Below are 9,178 nucleotides of genomic sequence, written 5' to 3'. Positions count from 1 at the left end.
ACTTTGATAAATGTTATTAGTGGGTACAAATATTGTCAAATTGCATTTCTTTTTTTTTTCATTTTTTAAGGTAAATATCAAGTTAAAAAAATAGACAGAAAGTATGTAGTTGATAGCAAATCTCAAGTATTCTAATTTGTTATGCTTAAGAAGTGGTGGAAGAAGGCCTTTCTTTGGCTATTATTATTGTTGTTGTTATTATTATTATCATTATTATTGAAGTGTTCAGTAGAAGATATACAAAGAACTTTGGTGGGAAATTGAATAGAATAAGCAATCTAATAATAATAATAATAATTATGTCAAGTTATTTGTTTCGAAGAATATGTTTTAAAATAATAAATAACGATATTGCTGATCAATTTTCAAACTTCAATTTTTCAATTTTGAAAGTATATCTATAATAATAATAATAATAATAATAATAATAATAACAATAATAATAATGATGATAATAATAATAATAATAGTAATAATAATAATAATAATAATAATAATAATAATATTCTATGTGAAAAAGAACAATGCTTAGATTGATGTGGTGCAAAATATATAATTAAATGATCTCATGCATTATATATATGTAATGTGTACCATTTTTAGTACAGTTTATGTGCCATGCATGTTATCCCTCCTGTCGTTCACTTATCAGACTATAGGAGGGTGTGTTCAGGGTGCACAGAAAATATTTTTCTCAAATTTGAATATCACAAAGAAGACCATTAAAAAAAAAAAAAAAAAGAACATGAATGATAATTACAGACATTTGTTGTTGTTGATATTTGTTTTTGTTCTTTTTTTTGTTTGTTATACACACACATATGCATTCACATCCATAGACACACACAGCCACGCAAAAGAAATATCGATGCGCATGAGGCATTAATTTTTTTTTTTTGTTTGTTTTTAAATTATTATAGATTAAAGCAGCAGAAAATATTGTTGTCACTTTGGTAAGCAGAGTGTTGTCAATACTTCTATACTCAGAGAATTAACACCAACTTGTGGATTCAAACTGATTGAACTTTTTTTTTTTTTGAATTATTATTTTTCAGTACTGTTGCCAGTGTTTTTTTTTATACATCATTTTGTTTACCATTAAGAAATTTGGCCACAAAATATTAGAGCAAAACAGAATCAAGAAACAAAAAATATATATCGTTTTGGGAGGTTAATTAAAATAAACATTAATCATAACATTAGTAATATTGGAACCTGAGCTATAGGGCTGGAAGTTTTCACGTCAATAAAGTTAATACAAATAAAACTTTTTTTAATTATTCAATTGTAAACAAAATAAACATTAAAATACAAAGATAATTGATGTGTTTTTTTTTTCGTGTGTGGAATATTGTTAGTAGCATAAAACACGTACAATAATATTCTTAAGTATTTGTTTCAAAAAACAAAAATGTAACATACCGTATCTATTATTAGTTTAAAAAAGATCAAAAGCTTACACAATATGGAATAAATGAGAAATTTGAAAAAAACAAACATAAGGAAAGAAGAAAATGTAAGATTCTAATGAATATCTAGTTATGGAAGAAATACCTATGAGCCATTATATGAGAAACAACTGAGTTTAATGATGTTGATCGTTAAGTTTGAGCTGATCAGTGTTTTCCTTTAACGTGTTGGAATGTTCTTAAAGTTAGTTTACAGTTTTCTGATAATGTATTTTGATACATAAATTCCTAGGAAATAATATTTTCAAGTAATTAACTATGTATTTTTTGTTTTTAATATTCTTTTTAAAACCTTCTAATATAATGATTTCAAATTTTTGCCGTAAGGGCAGCTTGGGGGAGGGGGGATTAAGTCAATTACATCGACCCCAGTACATAACTGGTACTTACTTAATTGACCTCTGAAAGGATGAAAGGCAAAGTCGACCTCGGCGGAATTTGAATTCAGAACGTAGCACCAGATGAAATACCATTAGACATTTTGCCCTGCATGCTAGCAGTTCTGCCAACACACCGCCTTAAGACCTAATAGAACAATTATATGTAAAAGAATAAGCTGATATAATCTAAAATAGTTCTATAAACAATTTCACAGTTCCAGAAGCCATGTATTCTGTAATGCAATGCAAGCTTGGCATTAAACAAAAATTTTTATGAATATGAATTAAATAATAATAATCTTGCTAGATTTTCAATTTTTTTCCTAAAATTCTGAGGTCAAATATTTTGAAAAACATTTCTAATGTTACTAACACCTAATTGTTGATTTTAATAAAATAAATTTGATGGATAAAATTATATCTGGTAGATAAGAGAATTAATTTCACATTATAATTTGTTGAGAATATAAATTTAATATAAATTTTGTATCACCGGGAGTTAGCTGGATGTCAGGACTTCTACTCAGTATTTTGTTTCAGACACCCAGTATAATTTCGTCCTGACAAGAATTAACTATACTATGCAAATTAGAATACATTCTGTAGATCTGACTGGTTTGGTAGATTCTATCATAATTCATTTTGAGATTAACTGAAAGAAAATAATCTGAAAATTGCAGGGTTTTAATTTTTCTAAATAGTCATTAAAAAAGAAATTAAGTTTTTCCTATGCTACTAATGTACACTAATTCATTTTGAAGAAGAAAAAAACTCTAAGATGAACTTCAAATAATACTCTTCTCTTTTCACTGGTTAGTTATTATAGCTGATAAAACTATATTTCATGCAAGTAAATATATAGACAGTGTTTCTTTTTCAATATAGGGTGCCTTGAAAGTGATGAGGTGGCAGAAACGTTAACACGCCAGGCAAAATGCTTAGCGGTATTTTGTCTGTCTTTACATTCTGAGTTCAAATTCCGCCTAGGTCGACTTTGCCTTTTATTCTTTAGGGGCCGATAAATTAAGTACCAGTTGCATATGTGTGGCAACACTTGGAATTTGCATCACCAGTCTGGAACCCCTATCTTGCTCAGGACATTGACCTCCTGGAAACTGTTCAGAGATGTGCAACCAAGCGAATACCCGCCATCAGGCATCTACCATACTCTGAACACCTTGCTTCCCTGGGTATAGATACACTGAAGCTCCGATGTCTGGTAACTGACTTGGTAAACACCCGCAAAATTATTAACCATCTTGCCAACAACGAACCTGAGAATCCTTTTGAATTCCATGTGTCTAACACACATGGGCATGCCTACGAAGTCAGAAAACAGCACAGCTCCCATGACTTTCGGAAACATTTTTTCACACTCAGAGTTACTGAAGCATGGAACAAACTACCTGCATCGGTTGTTAGTTGCTGAGACATTGCATCCTTTAAAACTTCCATGCTTTCTGAAATTCACCAACACTACACCTGATATCCCCTGCTCCATGCACATGCACACATGTATATCATAACTCATACACTGTTCACTTTCCTGACTTTTGTACATAATTCTATCTACTGTACATTGCACCTTTGATGAGTTGTAGTGCACCTGAGCACTATACACAATAATTTCATTATTATTATCATCATTAATGCATCAATGAAGACTGAATCTTTGGATTCACTTGGATATGTTGCCATTTTACTGGCAAATAAATCCTGTTAATTCTCATTTGTCATGCACTCAGGTTTTATAATTCAGCTCTTTCCAGGACCTCTGAGACAGTTTGGCATAAGTGAGCTTGGGGATCTGGCTTTAAGCTCCCTAGGCCCATGTGGTGGTATAAGTCTTTACTGTTGTGAGGGAAGGCAATGCCTATGATTCATTAATAGAGCCTCCGAGACTTTTGGAGAGAAGAAAGAAGATACACTTAAATAGAGTGGATTCTGCTAGGATACCCAAGGGCCAGATGATGGTGCTAAAATAGGCAACAGATTATGTCTGCCCCACCAAGCAGACCATGGCAGGATTTCAACTTGGAATTCAAAAACTGGCACAAATTCTGCAAGGGATTCTGTCTAATGTCCTTACAGTTCTGCTAGTTAACCAACTAGGACTGGTTCTATTTATTGACCCCCAACCCCCAAGAATGGAAGGCAAAGTTGACTTCGGCAGGATTCTAACTAGCAAACTAACAAGTCATGGCTATTAAAATATTTTACAAAGGTCTTTGCATGCTATTTAGTTTAACTTTTTTTAACTTAATTCTGATATTGATGTTTATGATTTCTCTTTAAAATGAGGCTTCTACAAACTGCAAAAATATTAACACTGCCAGTAAAGTTGTTGGAGGGAGCTGTGAAAATCTGCCTTCGTTTTTTTTTTTTTTCTTTTTTCCTTTTTAAGAAAACGAAACTTTGTGTATAGGAAAGAAAATTTTGAATTTGTAGTACTTATATGTTAAATACTTCAAAATAGTAGTTCATAGTTTTTAAAACATAAAGACTACAAACTAATTGCAGCAATTTTACAGTACTGCAATAAGTAGGATCATTAAAGGCAATATACAATTGATAATTTATTGATTATTAAGGACAGTGATGGAGATCATCCCATCTGAGACTCAAATCCAGATTCTATTTTTATTTGCTACTATTTTATATACAGACTGCCACAAAAACAACAATATGCTATCATATTCCCAAAAGCCTGTAACAAGTTCTAATTTTCTTTTTATTATATATATATTTTTTTCAATTATAAACAAGTAATTTAACAGATAATTAACTTACATTATATATATATATATATAAACATCCATTTAATGCAGATAGAATGTGACACATGAACTTTAGACATAACTATTTTCTATAACTCACTATAACTATAAGGAATTCAAATTTGAAAATATATGATTGAACAAATAGTATTTTTTTAAAGGAACTTTTTTCAATTTGTTTATTCATTTTAAATATCTGTAAAGGTAGATATTATAAAAGTAATCACTACAACTATAGAAGCGGATGAAATTTTTGGTTTTCTAAAGAGAATACAACCTAATGATGATTACTAATTTTGTGCAATTAGAGCGACCATCAACACATTTTACTACATGTGTTTCCCTAAAGTAAAGAAAATAACAGTTTATTGTTTAACATTTAAAATCACCTGTGTTAAAACAAAGTGTTTTGGCACAATCTATCTAGGAAATAATTTAACCATCACTTAATTTTGTTTTTCATAAAACTATTTTAGAGTAATACTTAAGATTGCTTGGAAACAAATCTATCATTGACATTACATATAGAAACAATATGTAATTCAAGAAAACTAGAAATTTAAACTTTCATAAGTTAAAAGCTTTAAAAGTATTATTCATAAGACTTCTTATTTACAAATTAAATGCCAAATAATTAGAAGAGGTTACACTCCAAGGACCACTGTCATAGGAATTTACACATTTTTAGAACTTGATTCTACATGAATATAAACTTTCACAACAAAACCTAAATCATAAAACACACACAAAAATGTACTGTCTGAGAACTTCATAACAGTTAGGTTAATAACTTGTTTTCTGAATGAAAATTAAAATCACTGATATTTTGATGTGAAAAAGAAAATATATTATTATTCTCATTGTTGCTGTTCTCTATATCCATATTATTTAAACATTGAGCAGTTTCTCTCAAACTAAACTTTTATAAATTGCTATGAAATAATTTACTAATTTCTTCCTCACTTATGTAAAATTGAATGCAGAAGTTCAGATTTAACACTCAATAGAAATAAATTTCAATAATATATATATATATGGTTACATCTAGAATGAGTGTATGTATGCCAGTGTGTATGTATGTATATATATATATGTATATGTATGCATGAATTTACATGCAAGATAAATATCAATGCAGCAGTGATGTACCCTCTTTTGATACTTATTGTTTTTGAATCCTTGCTGATCACAGAACTGTTATAACCATTGAGGATTTGTGAAACTCAGATGAATAACAGAAAGAAATCACAGCACTTAAATAATAGTGTATATGTGTGTGTACTGATAATTTAGATTTTTTAATAATTTGCTATTCAATGTCTTGAAACTCAGTTGATTCATATAGTTTGCCTCAACGATGATTTATTTTTTTAAAAGATTTTAGAAAGGAGTAAAAAAAAAATTATAGTAAATACTACTTTATGTGTCATGAGATAAGGCCATTATATTTCGCTTGTGATGCTGGAAATAGGAATACATAAGGTTGTCTCCCTTGAATAAAATACAGTTAAATACTTTCTGTAAGCTGGCACACAAATGCTTGAATGAATGTTGATTATTATGAAATTATTATTCACAGTTGGAGACAGATTTAAATTTAAGAAAACACATGATTCTATTATGCACAATATCTATATTTCACCTGATTGTTACAACCATGAGATATTTATATCGTTTCGATTGAGGTATAGGGTGTGTGTGTGTTTAAGAGAGAGGGAGAGAAAAATAAAATACATTTTCAACTGTATTTGTTATGGTTTCAAAAGTAGTATTAGTGGTTTGCTTTGCTAAATGGTGTATTCAGATATATATCTATCTTCCAACTAGCATCTAGTTTCTGTTATATAAGTGCATGTATGCATGTACATATTAATTAATGTATGAATATGTGTGTGTAGAGAGAGAAAGAGAGAGAGAAATATATATGAGTGTGTGTGCATGTATGCACATTTGTATGTCTATACAAACACATAACTAAACAGCATATATATATATATATATACACACACACACACACACACACACACACACACACACACACACACATATATATATATAGTGAAGATGTGTGGCTTAGTGGTTAGGGCATTCGGCTCACAATTATGAGTTCAATTCCCGGCGACGCTTTCTGTCCTTGAGCAAGACACTTCATTTCACGTTGCTCCAGTCCACTCAGCTGGCAAAAATGAGTAGTACCTGTATTTCAAAGGGCTAGCTTTGTCACATTCTGTGTAATGCTGAATCTCCCTGAGTACTACATTAAGGGTACACGTGTTCGTGGAGTGCTCAGCCACTTGCACATTAATTTCACAAGCAGGCTGTTCCGTTGATTGTATCTCAGCTGGGACCCTCATCATCGTAACCGACAGAGTGCTCCTATATATAGATATATATATATAAACTGTGTATGTGTGAATGTATGCATAAGGAAAAAAGGAGTGAGTTATAAACACACACTAGTCGTTGATTACAATTATTTATCACCATTCGTTATAAGAAATTTGACATTTTTGTTTTACAAAGTCATTGATTATCATTGCCAAGTTTAAGTTTTTCTTATTTCGACTGGAAAAGGCAATGGGCTTCACTTACATAGTTCATTATATTTCAGAAATTATTTATACTAAGAACTTCAAATTATCTAAAATGCAGGAAAAGAAAGGAAATAAACAACTTCTTACATTTCGATGATAATTTTGAAACTGTAATCAAAATGTTTTCATCTGCAATAAACCATATCACATTAAGTTGATTAAAAGATTTTTTTTTTAAATTACAAATGGTTTTCTGAAAGTATATCAAATTTGTTTGAAGAGTGACGTAGTTTTAATAAACATGCAAAAAAATTCTATATATTTCTAAGGATCTGAGCATATGAACTTAGGCTATGGATCTAGTTCAGGTTAATTGCAACTATTTCATGGAAGACTGGGTGATAAAAATGAAGTTTTAATTGATAATGCAAAATAAGCACATTTGTTTTGGGAAAATGGTAAATTTAGGAAAACAGTAGCACAAAGTAAGTTTACTTTCAAAGCTTGTGATGTTTCCAGTATAAAAGCCAACCCAATAAAATTAGTCAAATTACGTCAATTACTTTTCATTTCCCTTTGCATATCTTGTTTACCAAACATGTTTTGATCTAATCTAAATAACTAATCATACAAGAATTCATGGAAAAAAGGGTGTTTTTACTGAATGCTATTAATTAAACTTTCTAAATTCATTCATGGAAATTCCTAGATGTTCCATAAATATATCTCTGTATTTATCAAATGGTTGAATTTTCTTAGTAAGATAGTTAGAAATAATTTTGAAAGTCAATTCAAAGATTAACTATTACTAATTAAAAATTGGTTCAAGTAAATAATATTTACATAAATGTTTATTTTCAAAGTTACCTTACTTTAGTGACAATTCATTCATCAACAGATATTTTCAGATTAAGAGTTTATCCTGAGATTTATTTCGCTTTTGTCCTGAAATAATTACACAACAGGATTTCTAAGCACAGAGTACTTAAGAATTTCTATGTATAGATACAAATTTGTTTTGTTACTACTTTGAGTTACAAAAACAATGTAATATTTTATATTAGAAAAAAAAAAGCAGTTAAATTAGATAATTTAAATATACAAAGTGCAAACATAATTATTATATAGCTAGTCTAAATCACTGGCCATCCTGTTGAACATATATAATCCATTTGTTAAAAGTTTCTTTTTAATGGAGTATTTGATCAGCAATGCAGTGTTTCCTAAAACTTCTATTTCAGAACCATTCATTTTATGATCTTCTGAAAATATGCTAAAATATATAGAATCCAAGGTTTAAAAAATGAAAAATGAAAATAAATAGTTGAATAAAATTTTTTTTTTTTTAAATGAAAATTATTAGGTATTTCTTAAAAATAAAAAGTAGATATTAAAAGTTTGTATATAAATGGCATTTGACTTCGTATACATTTAATTGAAAGAATACAATAAATTATAGATCAAGTGAATGCTATTAACAGTAACATCGATTTTGATGTGATGATATGTAAGTGAAGCCCTGATTTTATATGCTTATATTCTGAAAGATTCTAGATTCTCATGGAATAAATATCTGGGAAAAAAAAATAAAAAGAGAAAAAAATGCAAAAGAATTATATGGGGATGTTTTGTGGCCAGCATTAAGGCAAATGCTGTTGGATCCAACACTCAGAATGAAAGCTAGCAGTAGAATGGTACATTGTGGCACATGATGAGAAATTATCATGGCCTTAGTTCTGATGGCAGATTCAACACTAAGGCATGTATTACTTTGTTATATTCAAATGTATACGAATGAATGTATGTATATATTAATGTACAGAGGTCATTGTACACAAACATACACACATGCACACACACTTACAAACGTACACATACAAAACGCAGACACACACACACAGTATGTATTATATATATATATATGTATGTATTATATATATATATGTATGTATATGTATGTATATATATATATATATATATATATATATATATATATATATATATATATATATATATAT

The sequence above is a fragment of the Octopus bimaculoides genome, chromosome 1 (genome assembly GCF_001194135.2).
Source record: "Octopus bimaculoides isolate UCB-OBI-ISO-001 chromosome 1, ASM119413v2, whole genome shotgun sequence".
In the NCBI taxonomy this organism is placed as follows: Eukaryota; Metazoa; Mollusca; class Cephalopoda; order Octopoda; family Octopodidae; genus Octopus; species Octopus bimaculoides.
This window is presented reverse-complemented; position numbering follows the sequence as displayed.